The 15723-nt window shown below is 46.7% G+C and overlaps 1 pseudogene; it reads left to right on the top strand.

Annotated features, from left to right (window-relative positions):
• Window positions 1-13723: 13723 nt before the first annotated feature.
• Window positions 13724-15403, top strand: LOC150025563 (uncharacterized; annotated as a pseudogene).
• Window positions 15404-15723: the final 320 nt, after the last annotated feature.

The raw sequence follows: 15723 nt of genomic DNA, 5'->3' as shown, positions 1-15723 counted from the left end.
AGAGAAGCCTCCATCGCCTCTCCAGACTACAAGAAGCTATACCCCTGGGCCACCTCAACTTTGCTGAAGGAGACTTCCTCAGTAAACTCTGTTGTGGCAGTGCTTCGATTGAAGAAAGGGGACGAGCCCAACCTTTCGTTCCACAAGGAGCATGATGACAAACTGACAGTGCTGCCTTGCCCCCCCGACGTGCCAGTCTGCGCAGATGACAAAGGGAACAACGGCGAGTTGTTCTGCTTTGTGTACACCACCCTATTCAAGAAGGTGAAACTTAGGTTCCCCCTTACCCGTTTCGAACGGGAACTACTAACCGAGCTCGACATCGTCGCCGCCCAGCTCCATCCCAACATCTGGGCATTCGTGCGGGCGTTTCAAATTGTGTGCGCACATTTGGGACTGCCGGCCTCGGTAGACGTGTTCCTTTTCCTGTTCGAGGCCAAGAACCCTGGAGATCGCCTTTGGGTGAGCCTGAATGAAATTGCTGGGAGGTCGATCCTCTCTATCTTCCAGCAATCTTACAAGGATTTGAAAGGTAAATTCGTCCAAGTGCGCCAGAATGATCGGGAGACTTTGCTGCTCGACGGCTTTCCCTTGTACTGGGTAAACAAGGGAAATAAAGACTCCAAGGGAAGCTTTAGAAAGCCAAGAAGCCCCGACAACATGGGCGATTTGGATAAGGACCTGTGCCTCTTCTGGAAGAGCGTGGCAGCCGCTAACATCACCTTTCTCACCTCTGCGATCATCTCCTTCGAGTTCTTCGAGGGCCAACTCGAGGCTCGCATAGGTTAGTGCTTACCTCAACATTATCGTTTTTGCCCTGTGCTGCATCTCTGTTATCCATTACTGGGCGTCCTGTCTGTTGCGCACTAGACTTGGTCTTTATTTCCCGCACCACTTGTTTGTCTTATTTGCGTACTTACTCATGTGTTTTACTTTTGTCTTTGAGCTCACTTGTATACTTTGCACTATCCAGATCTCATGCTGGGTAAAGGCAAGCTAGCTGAATTGAGGGCGCTCGCCCGAGCCCACGGGTTGGCGTCGGGCTCCCAAACTGTGCCCAACTCAGTGGTGGAGATCGCCGCTGCTCAGGGCAGATTGCCCCCTCCAGGCCTAACCCATTCAGAAGCGTTGCCCGCTCAACAACGCAAGAAACTCATCTTAAGGAAGCCAAAGAGGAAAACTCCTCAGGTGGTAAGTGATGAAGAAGAGGATGATGAGGCAACTGAGGATGGCCTCATCACCAAAAGGAGAAGGGTGGCACCTTCTTCACCACCTGCCCCACCTCCTCTTCCAACACCAACACCGCCTTCTCCACCAGCTCCAATTCCAACACCGCCTTCTCCCCCAGCTGCAACTCCGCCAGTTCAAGCAGTACCTTTGGCGGCTGCATTTCCCGCGGTTGAGGCTACTGAGCCCAACTTCATGGAGAACCCTCCGAGCGCCTCCACGCCATTCATATCCGCTGGAGAAGGTCCTCCTTCAACTGCCTCAATCGCCGAAGCCGCGCCAGGTGGGGATGAAGGTGCTCACAACTCGCCCATCATCATCACCGAGTCCCCCTCGTCACCACCGCGCCAAGAAGCTCCAACTCAACAACCAATCCAAGAGGGCGGTGGTGAGAGCCAGCACCAGGCTCCTTCAGCGCCTCCACAAACAGTGGTTGCAAACCTTCCCCTTACGGTTAAGGGAATCTAGGAACCCTTCACGGCCAAACTAAGAATGATGGCAAAGGACCTTCCCTCCATCATATCAAAAGCTGTGGAGAGTTCCAGCAAGAAACTTCAGGACGACATCTCCGTGCTCCAAGAGGAGAATCGCCTAATAAGGATCGAGGCGGAGAAGTTGTCTTGCAACCTTATGCTGGCTGAGATCGACCATTCAAGAGTGGAGGACGCCATGAGCACTGAGCTGAGGGTGGCGCGCAAGCAGGCCACCGATCTGCGCCACAAGGTGCACCTCCTAGCTCAAGAGAAAATTGAGCTGGAGAGCAAACTGGTCCCATACCGTCTCAAGGTGGCTAGCCTGGAGGCGTTGATCAAAGCAGACGCAGCCAAGGTAGAAAACCTTGAGAAAAGGTCAGTAGATCGGGAGGTCCTCTTGGGAAAGGTTGAAAAAGAGAGGGATGACACCATGGTTAAGCTCGTCGAGGCCAAAAAGGAGAATGAAAGGATCGCCGCAGAGCTGGCCCAGGCGTAGGCAGAAAACAAGAAGGTTACTGAAGACCTCCTTCAAGCTCGTGAGACAACTGAAGAACTAAGGAAACGAGCTGATGAGTTGGAACAGCAGACCGAGGGGCTCAAAAAGAAAACTGAAGAGCTCGAGCTGAGCTCCGCCCATGGTGTCACTAAACAACGAAGTGGTGGATGGGAAGATCGTTCCTTCTGAAGATTAGCTGCTTCCCTCCATCACTTATTCATCTGTTCTTCTCTCTTACACACTTACTTGTAATAACTTTCCCTTTTTGGTATATGTATTTCGAACTGATACCTCTTTGCTATGAAGTTTTCTATTTCTTCATATAATCTCCCTGTTAGCTTCATCTCTTCTTGCACAAACCGCTTAAATGAAATTGACTTAGTAACTCTGCAAGCGCAACCGTTTACTAACTGCTTCAAACTATCAACTTTCGGTCGATATCATTCTAATAACTTGTGAATTTTAAGGCAGTCGAGCTTCAGCGTAAAACTATTTGCTAAACAGCGCGTTTTAACTCAACTGATAGCTTAAGGCATAGTTCACCCGATCTGCTCCATCGAAACGGGCCTTAACTCTTGCCATCGCTTGAATTTCTTCTGATCGCCAAAGAGTCTTGGCGATACCAGCTTCCTCTTGCCTTCATAACTTGGCCATTGTTCCTTCATCTGGGGGTAGAGGCGTCTTTCAGATCCTTCTCTGCCTTCCCTGACTTTCAGAACAACAAGCCGGATAGCTAAGTGTTCTCTTCGAACCTACCTTAGCTATCCTTTAAACTTCTTCCACCCTCCACACCGTACCTGAACTTGTTCAAGACGAGAAGGATTTTATCTTGCCTGAACTCGCTCGACGGCGAGAAGGTCTTTAACTCGCCTGAACTCGCTCATCGGCGAGAAGGTCTTTAACTCGCCTGAACTCGCTCATCGGCGAGAAGGTCTTTACTCGTGCCTCTACATTGCCCCAGGGGCTACATCTTCTCTCCCCTGGAAACACTGAGGACTTTTTACTGGTGCCTCTACATTGCCCTAGAGGCTACATCTTCTCTCCCCTGGAAGCACTGAGGACTTTTTACTGGTGCCTCTACATTGCCCCAGAGGCTACATCTTCTCTCCCCTGGAAGCACTGAGGACTTTTTACTCTTTCTCGCCTGCACTCGATCGACGGCGAGGAGGTCTTTATCTCTTTCTCGCCTCAGGACGCGCGAGGGCGTTGAGGTCTTTTAAACATTGCTGGTGCCTCCGATCGCCGAAAGACGATGAGGACTTTAAACTTTAACTGATGCCGCCAATCGCCGAAAAGCAATGGGGACTTAGAAACTTTTCAGAAAGCATGCGACATAACTTCAAAACTCGCCTTAAATCACATTTGAGTGACAAGGTCTTTCTTTTTTCAAAACTCTCGCAATAACAACAAACATGCAATCTAAAACACCTTAAACTTCGAAAACTCTTCTTTATTGGGTGGCCTCATTAAAAACCCTCCTTAGGGAAAAAAGAGTGCCCCCTTCAAACTGTTTTAACAGAAAGCTTGCAAACTCTTCGTGTTTGTTTTTACTTACAATGCTTTTAACTGTAATACAACTTGAGGTGCGTGGCGTTCCAGGTGCGAGGAATCGCCCCTCCTTCCAACGTTTCCAAGCGGTAGGCGCCGTTCCCGAGCACCTCGGTTATCCTGAACGGTCCCGTCCACTTAGGCGACAACTTGCTCTCCATCTCGTACTGGTGGGCCTTCCTCATCACCAGGTTGCCTTCTTTGAACTGCCTTGGCATCACCTTTGAGTTATACCTTCGTTCAATCCTTCTTTTCACTGCCTCGACCTTCACTCTTGCCTCCTCCCTGACCTCATCCAGCAAATCCAGATTCAGCCTTCTTTCCTCATTCGAGTTTTCCGCTACAAAGTTCTGGAATCTCGGCGAGCTCTCTTGGATTTCCACTGGAATCATTGCGTCGCACCCCTAGACCAGGCTAAACGGGGTCTCATGGGTTCCTGACTGCTCGGTGGTGTGGTACGCCCAAACTATACGGGGTACCTCCTCAGCCAAACTTCCTTTGGCTTTCTCTAGCCTTCTCTTCAAACCTCTCAGCAATACCCGATTGGCTGCTCTACTTGACCATTCGTCTGAGGGTGCTCGGCAGATGCAAACACTTGTTGAATTCCCACCCCTTCGCACAGCTTCTTCAACAGGTGACTTGCAAACTGCGTTCCGTTATCTGACACCAGGCGCTTGGGCACACCAAACCGGCACACGATGCTCTTCCACACAAAGCTCTCGATCTTGTGCGGTGATCTGGGCCACTGGTTCTGCTTCGATCCACTTGGTGAAATATTCAATTGCCACCACCAAGTACTTCATCTGCCTGATCGCCAATGGAAAAGGTCCCAGAATATCGATTCCCCATGTATGAAACGGCCAAGGGCTGTAAATCGACTTCAACTCCTCGGGAGGCACCTTGTGGCAATCGGCGTGCTGCTGACATTGCTTGCAACACTGTGCATACTTCTTGCAATCTTCTCTCATTGTAGGCCAATAGTAACCTGCACGGAGAGTCCTTGCGGCCAGAGCTCGACCCCCGACGTGACTTTCGCAGATCCCTTCATGGAGCTCGGCCATGATTCTCGTACATTTCTCTCCGTGCACACATTCCAGGAGTGGGTGTGTGAACCCAAACCTATATAACTCGCCATCAATCATCGTGAACTTGCTGGAGTTCTTCTTTATCTTCCTGGCCTCCATCGGATCCAGCGGGAGAAGGCCATCCGCCAGGCATCGCTTGTACTATGTTACCCAGGTGTCTGGCTCATGGGTAGCGCAGACCTGTGCCACGCTTACCTTCTCCTCCCGACACACCCTTATTCTCGACGATCTCAAGGTCTCCTGGGTTAAAGACCTGTGACTCCTCGCCACTTTCTCCGTCGATTTGCTTATCTGAAGAACCAGGTGATCTGCCACAAATGCTCTGGGTGTCTTCAGAGTTTCTTTGATCACCGTCCTCTGCCTACCCCCCTTGCCTGAACTGGCAAGCTTAGCTAGCAAGTCAGCTCGTGCATTCTGCTCTCTGGGCACATGCACCACTTCAAAGGAGACAAAGGAACTCTTCAACTCCTGCACATACTCTAGGTAAGCCGCCATTTGTGGATCCTTGGCCTGGAACTCGCCTGTTACTTGTCCCGTGACTAACAGCGAGTCACTCTTAGCCATTAGCACCCTAGCTCCCATCTCCTTGGCCAACAAGATTCCGGCGATCAGCTCCTCCTACTCTGCTTGGTTGTTGCTGGCCTTGAAGGCAAATCTCAGGGACTGCTCAATCAGCACACCGTTGGCCCCTTCCAAGATGACCCCAACACCGCTACCCTGCTGGTTCGACGATCCGTCCACCGAAAGCACCCAACAAAAGTCATCCCCCTCAACTCGTGTTGCTTCTAACGAGAGCTCGACCACGAAATCTGCAAAAATCTGCCCCTTAATCGGGCCTCGGGGCTCATACTTGATATCGAACTCCGACAGCTCCACCGCCCACTTCACCATCCTCCCAGCTACATCGGGCTTCTTCAGAACCTTCTGGATGGGCAGGTCGGTCATCACCAGTATTATGAAGCTGTGGAAATAGTGGCGTAACCTTCTCGCCGAAAAAACCACTGCCAGTGCAGCTTTCTCCAAGGCCTGATATCTCACTTCGGGGCCCTGCAGCACTTTACTAACAAAATAGATAGGATTTTGGGCCTGATCTTGGTCTTGGGCGAGCACCGCACTCACCGCCCTCTCAGTCACAGCAAAATACAACCTGAGAGGGGTCCCCACCAGCGGTTTGCACAAAACTGGCGGGCTCGCCAGGTACTCTTTAAGCTTGACGAAGGCCTCTTCACACTCCTTCGTCCAGGCGAATTTGTTGTTTCGCCTTAAACACTGAAAATACGGATGGCCCTTCTCTCCGCTCGCTGATACGAAACGAGACAGAGCGGCCATCGGACCTGTAAGTTGCTGCACTTCCTTCACGGTAGCCGGGCTCCACGCCAAATATGCACTTCTCGGGATTCAGCTTTAACCTGAACTTGGCGATCGTAGTGAACAACTCCTCCAAGTCCGCAACGTGCTTGCTCTTCTCCGGCGAGGTCACGACCATGTCATCCACGTACGCTTGCACATTCCTTCCCAGCATTGGTGCAAGTACCCGATCCATCAACCTCTGGTACGTGGCCCCTGCGTTCTTCAGCCCAAAAGGCATCACCTTGTAGCAGTAGCACGATTTCTTGGTCATGAACGCGGTCTTCTCTTCATCCATGGGATGCATCTTTATCTGGTTGTACCCCGAGAAGGCATCCAGAAAACTCAGCAACTTACACCCTGCAGCACTGTCAACCAGGGCGTCTATGCTTGGTAAAGGATACGAATCCTTTGGGCAAGCCTTGTTCAGATCATTGAAATCGACGCACATGCGCCACTTGCCATTGCTCTTCTTCACCAGCACGACATTGGCTAGCCACTCAGGGTACTGAACCTCCCTGATATGGCCTGCAGCGAGGAGCTTCTGGGTTTCATCCCTGATCGCCTGTCTTCTCTCCTCGTTGAATTTCCTTCTTCTCTGTCGCACTGGTCTGACCTGGTTGTCCATTGCTAGATGATGGCACAAGAAGTCGGGGTCAATTCCCGGCATATCTGAAGCAAACCATGCGAAAGCATCCAGATGCCGCTCTATCACCTTGGCAATCTGGTCTTGGAGCTCAGCCTCCAAGGATCTTCCCAACTTGAAGACCTTTCCCCCGATCTCCCTTTCGAGCCATTCCTCGACGGGTTTTGGTCTAGCTTCCCTGGCGATCACCGCCCTGGAGATTCCCAGCTCCCTCGCTTCCTCGCCTCTTCTTCCCGCTCGACGTTCTCTCCTTCAGCCTCAGCATCCATCATGGTGACGTCTTCCCCAGCGGCCACCTCCATCGCTGCACCAACAACCCGCCACTCTGTTGGCTTGGGCTTCACACCGGGAGGCGGCGTCGTTGTGATGTAACTCACTGACCTCTTGTTCTTCAGGCTATTCTCATAGCACTTCTTTGCTTCCTTCTGGTCAGATTTGATGGTGATCACCACCCCTTCCATCGATGGCAACTTCACCTTCATGTGCCTGGTCGAAGGCACAACTCCTATTCTGTTGAGTGTTGGTCTTCCCAACAGAATGTTATATGCTGAGGGAGCGTTTACGACGAGGTACTTGATTTTCTCCATTCTTGAGCCCGCCTCATTCGTGAAGGTAGTTCTCAACTCTACATACCCCCTGACCTCCACCTGATCGCCAGCGAAACCATACAAACACCCTCCATAGGGCCTCAGCTGGTCAAGGGGCAACTGCAACTGTGTGAAAGTCGGCCAGAACATCACATCTGCCGAGCTTCCTTGGTCCACCAATACTCTGTGGACCTTCCTTCCCGCCGTGACAAGCGAGATGACTATTGGATCTTTGTCATGAGGCACAACGTCCCTGAGATCTTCCCTTGTGAACGTGATGTCCACGTCTGGTGAGTGGTCCTCGAACATGTCCACCGTCATCACAGACCTTGCATACTTCTTCCTCTGTGACGCGGTGCATCCCCCACTCGAGAAACCTCCTGCAATAGTGTGGATCTCTCCGTGAGTAAGCATCTCGTGCTGCTGAGCCTCACCACCTGCGGGCTGGGAGCTCGACGCGCCCCCAGTCCTTCTATCCAGCAAGTAATCATTTAGGAACCCGCTCTTGACCAGGTCGTCGAGCTGGTATCCTAAAGCCAAACATGAGTCCACGGTGTGGCCAAAGCCCTGGTGGAATTCGCACCAGGCGTCTGGCTTTGGTCCCAACACCTTGTTGCCCACCTTCTCGGGCGCCTTCAGCCTGGCTGCTATATTGGGAATGGCGATCAGGTCCGCCAACCCCATGACAAACTTATGCTTCGGCGGGCGATTGTACTCCCGACGTGCTAGTTGAGGGCGCCCTGGGCCCCTGCCCTTGTTCTTCCTTGGATCATAAGGATGGCGAGTCCTCTGATCCCTCTTGGCCGCCGCTGTCTCCAGCACCCTCTGTGGCTGGATCCTGGTCTGGGCACGTGGCCTAGCGGGGGCCACGCTTCCCCTCTTCTCGGCCACCTCACTTTCATCGGCGATGTGGGCCACCGCAAGTCGCCTAACCTCAGCAAACGTGGCGGGGTGAGCCCTGATCAACGCCTCGCAGAAGGGTCCCGGCAACACGCCCTTCTTGAATGCGTAGACCAACATCTCTTCGTCCTTGGCCGGCGAGCGGACCATCTGCGCCCTAAAACGATTAAAGTAGTCCCTGAGGGACTCTCCCTGGTACTGCCTTATGTCGAACAGATCATAAGACACCCTAGGCGGCGCCTTGTTCACTATGTACTGCTCGACGAAGATCTTCGAAAACTGCTAGAAATTGGTTATGTGGCCTGTAGGAAGGCTCACAAACCATTCCAGCGCCGTCCCCTAGAGTGTGCTCACAAACATCTTGCAGTACACAGCATCCGATCCTCCTGACAGAATCATCTGCGTGTGGAACGTGGTGAGATGTGCCTCAGGATCCTCCACGCCGGTAAAAACAGCTTTCACGGGTACCACACTCGCAGGGATAGGCGTGTCCGTAATCGCCTGAGCGAAAGGCATGGGGAAAACGCGATGCGGCGTTGCCGGCGCGACCTCTTCAGCGACTGGGCGCCCCCGCTGCTCCTGGAGAGCTTGGCGCAATTCCTCAGTAACTCTGCTAAGCTCTTCATTCCTGGCCTGAGAGGCGACCAGGTCCTCGTGCATTTTTGCCTGCTCTATGCGCGAGGCTTCCACATTCGCCTGCAGCGAACGCATGATTTCCACCATTTGCGCCATAGTCATGGCGCCTTCAGCAGCAACGGGCGCAACTGGACTTGAACGGTTGCTTCTCATCTTTCTCATGAAAACTTGACAGATCACAAAGAGCGATGAACAACACCTTCTTCAGCGACGATCGATTCAGCGATCAATCGGTCAGAGTTTCGCAAAACTCCAAAGAACTTCAAGAACACAACCTCAACAGCGAACCTTTGCAGAAACTCACGACTCCACCACAAACCACCGTTTCTTCCACGAAAATCCAAACGAGCGGCGAACCTTAGATCTCACCGATTAAAACTTGCGTAAGCAGCGAAAAACCCCACCTCATCGAACAAGAACTCAAACGAACGGTGGAAAACATGAAACTACCGAACAAAGCTTAGATGAACGGCGAAAAATGGTTGCACCAGCACACAACCACACAGAAACTGCAGAAACTTCCAAGAACTCACGCTGTGGATGGGAACAGGTTTTACACGGCCCCACGGTGGGCGCCTGATGATCCTGCCTGTTGACCAAGACGCTGGAGCCTTGCCTCGTCAAACCTAGATCGACTTCTGCGCCGTGTTAGTCTCCGTCCTTCGCCGTGATCCACCTCAAGAACCTGCAAAAGACAGAACGGCGCCGCTGCGGCCGATCACGCTTCGACGCCCAAGTCAGCAACTGAACCACCAATTACTAAGAGAAAACTCAAGAACTCTAACGAACCGTGCAAAATTCTCTCTCAGCGTACTCAAGACTCGCAAGCGTAAAGAAGTAATCTAAACGTGCGTACCTTAGAAGTTCTTTAGAATCTCTTATATACCTGCGCACTTTCTCTCTCCAGACAGTTACACATCTGGACACGTGGCTCGCATCCAGCTGTACACGTGTCACCGTCTGGAGCATCCTTGACTTGGGCGCCACTTCTTGCTCTTCAGGTTTTTTGGCTAAGTTACTCATGCATGACATAACTCAGTGCATAGCTGCCTTGGAGCGTGATCTCTTCTGAGTGGCGAGATCGGGTACCTTCGTATACACCTTCCCTGTGGTCTCGCCGGCCGCCTTCACGATCTACTTTACTTGCTTCACCGTGTATGTTCAGGTAAGCTGTCTCCCGAGCTCATCCTCTGGCCAGCTGGGAAATGACTATCTGACTTCATCTTCGACGATGTCCTTGTCTCGGCGATCTCTAATCACTTGGTCGCCTGGGTTCACATCTGGCGACTTCATCTCAAGCCCGGTGACCGCCGGTTTAGGTATGCTAGAGATCGGAGCACGCCAACTTAATGACTGGCGACTACAGGAGCCCCCCAACGGCTTCCTTTCCTTCTGCCAGCCAGGTGTCCCGTTCAACACGCCTATATAATAGCTCGATGCCACATCATCACTTCCGACGACCAGGGCGGTACAAGAACCCAAAGAAGATCCCCACTGGACACGAACTTAATCAAGTGGTTAAGTAAGTGTGAAGGTTCACTTCTACAGGGCAAAGAAAAAATACAAGTATATGGTGATTGATGATGAAGGGCGAAAATTAAATGACATTGAAAGGAAACATAAAAGCATGGTAAAAACCAAATTGACAATGGAGGAAAATAGGAACATAAGAACACAAAGATAAATGGAGTAATGGAAAAAATGGAAGTGATGAAGGAAGGAAAAGCTTATGTGGTGGAAGAGAGTTGGTCATGCCAATTGGAGTGTAGTTTTCCTCCAAATAAAGTGTTGATGGTCACAACTTGAGAGCTCTCCAATCACTCAAGATGAGACCTAATGCCAAGAGGAAACAAGCCTCACAAACACCTCACACAATTTGTGCAGAGTAACTTTTCTATTCAAATCCAACTTGAAAATACATGGAGTAAGGCACCCTATTTATAAGAATGGGTGCCTTGGAAAACAATATGAGAAAAGATAGCATGGTAAATGTGTGAGGGGCTGCCTTTACGGTTTGACTAAGTCAAAAATGCACCCTAGGCTTAATGTTCTATAAACTAGGTCAACTTTCCTTCCTAAAGGGCTAGAAACAAGCTAAAATGATGACTACACCCCCTATTATGCTAAAGGCACCTTATTCTAGCCTATCTTGTTATTTGGACCCCTAAAGTGATCCCAATTTATTTACAACTTGTTTTATTCTTAAGAAGACTAGCAGAAAAACATTAGATGCTCTAGTCTTTGTCCATTTCTCCCTCTGATGAGGTCTTAACTTGAAAGTGGAGATGACTTCTCATAGTGTGAATGATAATTTGCATCCTTGGTGATGGAAGAGACCCACGCTCAGGCCCTAGTTCAAGCCTAAAAACTAGGTCCATGGAAAAGAGGATTCAAGAAGATTGGGACTCTGATACTGATGACAGAGAAACGTTTCTTTATATGTTCAAAGAGGACCACAAGAAGTAAAGCCCAAGCCATGAAGCTAGTTTATTTATTTGTAATTTCAGTAGAATATGGTTCTTTTAGCATAATGAGGGTGTGTGCTTATCATTATAGCTTGAGTAAAGCCTTTTAGGGTAAGAAGTTAACCTAGCTTCTAGAAGTTTGCTCCTAAGGTGCGATATTGACTTTAGTCAAAACCCTAGCAGCCGTTCTTTTGTGTATTCCCCTTCCTACCCTTGTTCCTTGTTCTCCAAGGCACTTGCACCTATATAATAGGGTGCTTGGCTCATGTTTTGTAAGATAAATTTTATGAGTAAAATGCTGCCAAATATTGCAAGCTTCTACTCCCTTGTCTAGTCTCGCTAGGTTAGACATTTTGATCTTCACCTCCACCTTTCTCCTAGTGATATGGCCCAACCAATCACTCTCCATACCTTTCATGCACCTACAAGGAACCCATAGTTCTATATGAGCCCTCCTTGATCCATCACATCCATTGTTTCTGCCACCCTTTTCAAATCTTCAAGAAGAAGAACCCATCATTTGGTATCTAGAGCCAAGGTTCTTCAAGAGATAAGTGTTTTCTTCATTTTATTTTTTGAGTTTTCTTCAAATCCGTGTTGTTCATCTTGCCTTGATTGTCTTGCTGTTTTTGATGTCATTTTAATTGTGTTGTTGTTTTTAAATTGTTGTACGGTTTTATTTTGGTTCAAATTGTTCTTGAGCTTCCAAACTGTTTTTAGGTTCTATTGAGTATTTTGTGTTGGCTGTTTTGTTTTTAATTTTATTTGAATCTTATTGATGTTTTAATCAGTGCAAAGTGTTTTTGGTTGAGTCTTTTTTATTTTTGAATCCATACAAGTTTTGTCAAAGTCATGTTCATCCTACAATGTCATAAATTCCTAGTGGTGCCTTTTATTGTTGATTTGGTTGCTTGATTTTGATTTTGAGTGCAGTTTATATTTCTATTTTTTAAGCTTTGGTGTCTTTATATTTTCATATTTGAGTTCATACTTGTGTGTTAGTTCCATACAAGTTCTTTTCCAATCATTTCCATTGTGTTTTTGAAGTTTCCTTGTTGTTTTCTAATTCTAGTTTAGGATTTCTCTGTTTTCACTGTTACTGTGTTGGCTGGAATCTTTCCCATAAATTAATTCTGTCAGTGAAAAAATCTGAAATTTTGTATTTGAGTATTTTTATGTGTTGAGAAAAATTAAAAAAAGAAAAGAAGTACATCAAAATTCAAAATACAAAAAAAAATGATAAAGAAAATACGAACAGAGTGCAAAAAATTCTGACTCTAGAAAAACGGTGATACGACAGTGATCTTGAAAAACATATTAAAATTATTTGGCTTACTGTTTTGGTGAAATTCCAACGCCTATTTTGAGCTAAACCATTGAAGTTTTTGTGGTTAAAATTTCAAGCTCAATTTTGAAGTATTCTGTCCAACATAAATTTGGGAAGTTGTGAAAAATTTACACACACAAAAATTTTGTAGTGTTGTTTTGGTTTTATTGATTCTTGTTCCATTCACTAGGATTTCACTTTGTGTGCTACCTTTTCTTGTGTGTCTTAATTTTTTGCTTGTCAATTTTATTGAATACACTTTCAAGTAATGTCAAATATCAATTCCCTTTCCTGTAGTCCTAATTTTTAAATTGAGTTTTGTTGCTTTAAACTTGCTTGACCTCTCTTTGGTGGAAGTGACCTAAAAGGTGCTTTGGTGAGTAGTGGAGCTAAAATTTTGTTTTGGTGAAAGCTATATCACTAAAAGGGAGCTGGATTAAAGATTCAAGGTTGAATAACCTAAGGAGACAAAGCAAGGGACAACAACAACCTCACTTGAAAATACACAAATATACACAAAGGAGCTACAAGTGAAGGAGTGCAAAGAATAGGACTTTAATTTTTGTGCATAAAAAAAAATTGTTGACCTAATTTCATTGTATTTCTTTGAGTTGTAAATTGCAAGAACTTTGATTAATTAGTGGATTAATACGCTTTAGTCGATGAGTGTGTCTTCAAGGTTCCAAAGTGCTAAGAAGCCTCACCTTAGGATTCTACTAGTTTTAAAGCTTTCTAGATCGCAATTTTCTTGTGTGTTTTATTGCTTTACATTGTTTTCTTGCATAAAACTTTATTTTCTTATTTGATTGTGCTCTAAGTGAATTACTTAGAGAAGGGTTTATGAAAGTATTGTAGAATAGAATATGGCTAGGAAAGGCTTGTTACTTCAGTGATCCAAGGGATCCACCTCCCTTTCCTGGGAATCTACCTACGATACTCCACCTATCTTTCTTTTGGTAAATTGCTTCTAACACATAACTTTCAACATGTCTTCTCATTCTTCTAGTCCAAGTGAAAGTGATATAAAGTCTATAAAATCTCTTTTAAAACAATTAGCCAAAGAATTTCAATCACTATCACATAAACAATTGCAACATGAAGCCCAAATCATAGAAGATAAAAACGAAAGGGAAGCTCATCTTGCTATTTTAGAAGAGGAGTTGAAAATTGTGAAAGAAAAGGATGAATATATTAGAAACTTAAAAAAATCACATGCATCTAGTTCTAGGTCGAGTGACTCACATGCTGAGGGGAGTCTGAAAGTTAATGATTATTATCAACCTCCACCTAGAAGAACTAGAAGGGAACACCCAAAGGAGACTAGGGTAGACTTGCCTCATTTTTATGGGAAAGAAAATGTTGAAACCTATCTAGATTGGGAGATGAAGGTAGAACAACTTTTTGCTTGCCACCATGTTAGTGAAGAGAGGAAAGTACCCCTAGCCACCTTAAGCTTTCAAGGGAATGCTATGTATTGGTGCAGAACCCTAGAGAGAGATAGGCGCCTCCACAAGGACCCTCCCATAGAATATTGGAATGGCCTTAGGGGAGCCTTGAGACGCCGCCATATTCCTTCATACTACAATAGGGAGTTAACGGACAAGCTTCAAAGACTCCAACAAAAGAACATGAATGTAGAGGAGTATAGGCAAAAGATGGAGCTTTACATGATGAAAGCCTTTATTAGGGAGGAAGAAACCACCACCATAGGTAGGTTCCTCAGTGGTCTCAATCTTGAGATAAGGGATAAAGTGGAACTCTTGCCCTATATGGACTTGAATGACTTGATCCAACTTTGTATAAAAGTTGAGCAACAAATTGAGAAAAGGATCAAGTCGCAAGGAGAGTTCTTACTCTAACTCTTATCCCAAGAAAGAGTATAAAAGAGAAAGGGAGGATAGTCTTTCAAAAGATAAACCCAAAGAAACTCCCAAAAGTGTAGGAAAAGATGTGTCTACCTCACAACCCTGCAGTAGATATATTCAGTGCTTTAAGTGTCTTGGTAGGGGCCATATAGCATCCCAATGCCCAAATAGGAGAACCATGATCTTAAGAGAGAGGGACGAGTATAGTAGCTAAGATGATGAGTCCAGTGGGGAAGAAGAGAAAGAAGATAGTGAGGGGGCATATCCTGTGAGGGAGAATTAATGATGATCAAAAGAACCCTCAACAATCACCCTAGTGTGAATCATAAAACACAAAGAGAGAACATCTTTAATACAATATGTAAAGTTTTAGAAAATATTTGTTCTCTCATTGTGGATAGTGGGTCTTGCTACAATTGTTGTGGCACTAGGATGGTTGAAAAACTTAATCTACAATTAGTACCTCATCCAAAACCTTACAAACTTCAATGGATCAATGCAAATGGGGAATTAACTATAGACAAGCGAGTAAAAGTCAATCTTTTTGTGGGGAACTATAAAGATGAGATTTTATGTGATGTAGTACCCATGGAAGCCTGTCATATCTTATTGGGAAGACCATGGCAATTTGATAAGAAAGCTATGCATAATGGTCTTACCAACGAGATTACTTTTACTCATAAGGAAAATAAATTTTTACTTTATCCTTTAACACCTTCACAAGTGGTAAAGGACCAAGTACAAATGAAACAAAAAAGAGAAAATGAGAGAAAAAAGAAAGAAAATGGAAAAAGACCTTAGAGAGAAAGTTGAGGCATAGGAGAAGAGTGTTCCTTCCCACAAGGTCATTCAGAAAGAAGAAAAAATTGAAAATAAGATACTTCTATATGAACAACCTTCAGGCCTCCTTCTTTGTAAAGGAACACTTGCATGCACTGCCACACTTTCTAAAGTTTGTGAGCTACCTCCTCAAGTCCAAAAACTTTTAAAAGAATTTGGTGATATATTCCCTAAGGAAGGACCCATATGACTTCCACCTGTTAGAGGTATAAAACACCAAATAGATTTAGTTTCGGGAGCTAGTCTACCAAATAGACCGGCTTATAGAACTAATCTGAGGA

Source organism: Phaseolus vulgaris, chromosome 8 (genome assembly GCF_051622355.1).
Source record: "Phaseolus vulgaris cultivar YP4 chromosome 8, ASM5162235v1, whole genome shotgun sequence".
Classification (NCBI taxonomy): domain Eukaryota; kingdom Viridiplantae; phylum Streptophyta; class Magnoliopsida; order Fabales; family Fabaceae; genus Phaseolus; species Phaseolus vulgaris.
Note: the sequence above shows the minus strand (reverse complement) of the source record. Positions and strands in the feature narration are given on the sequence as shown.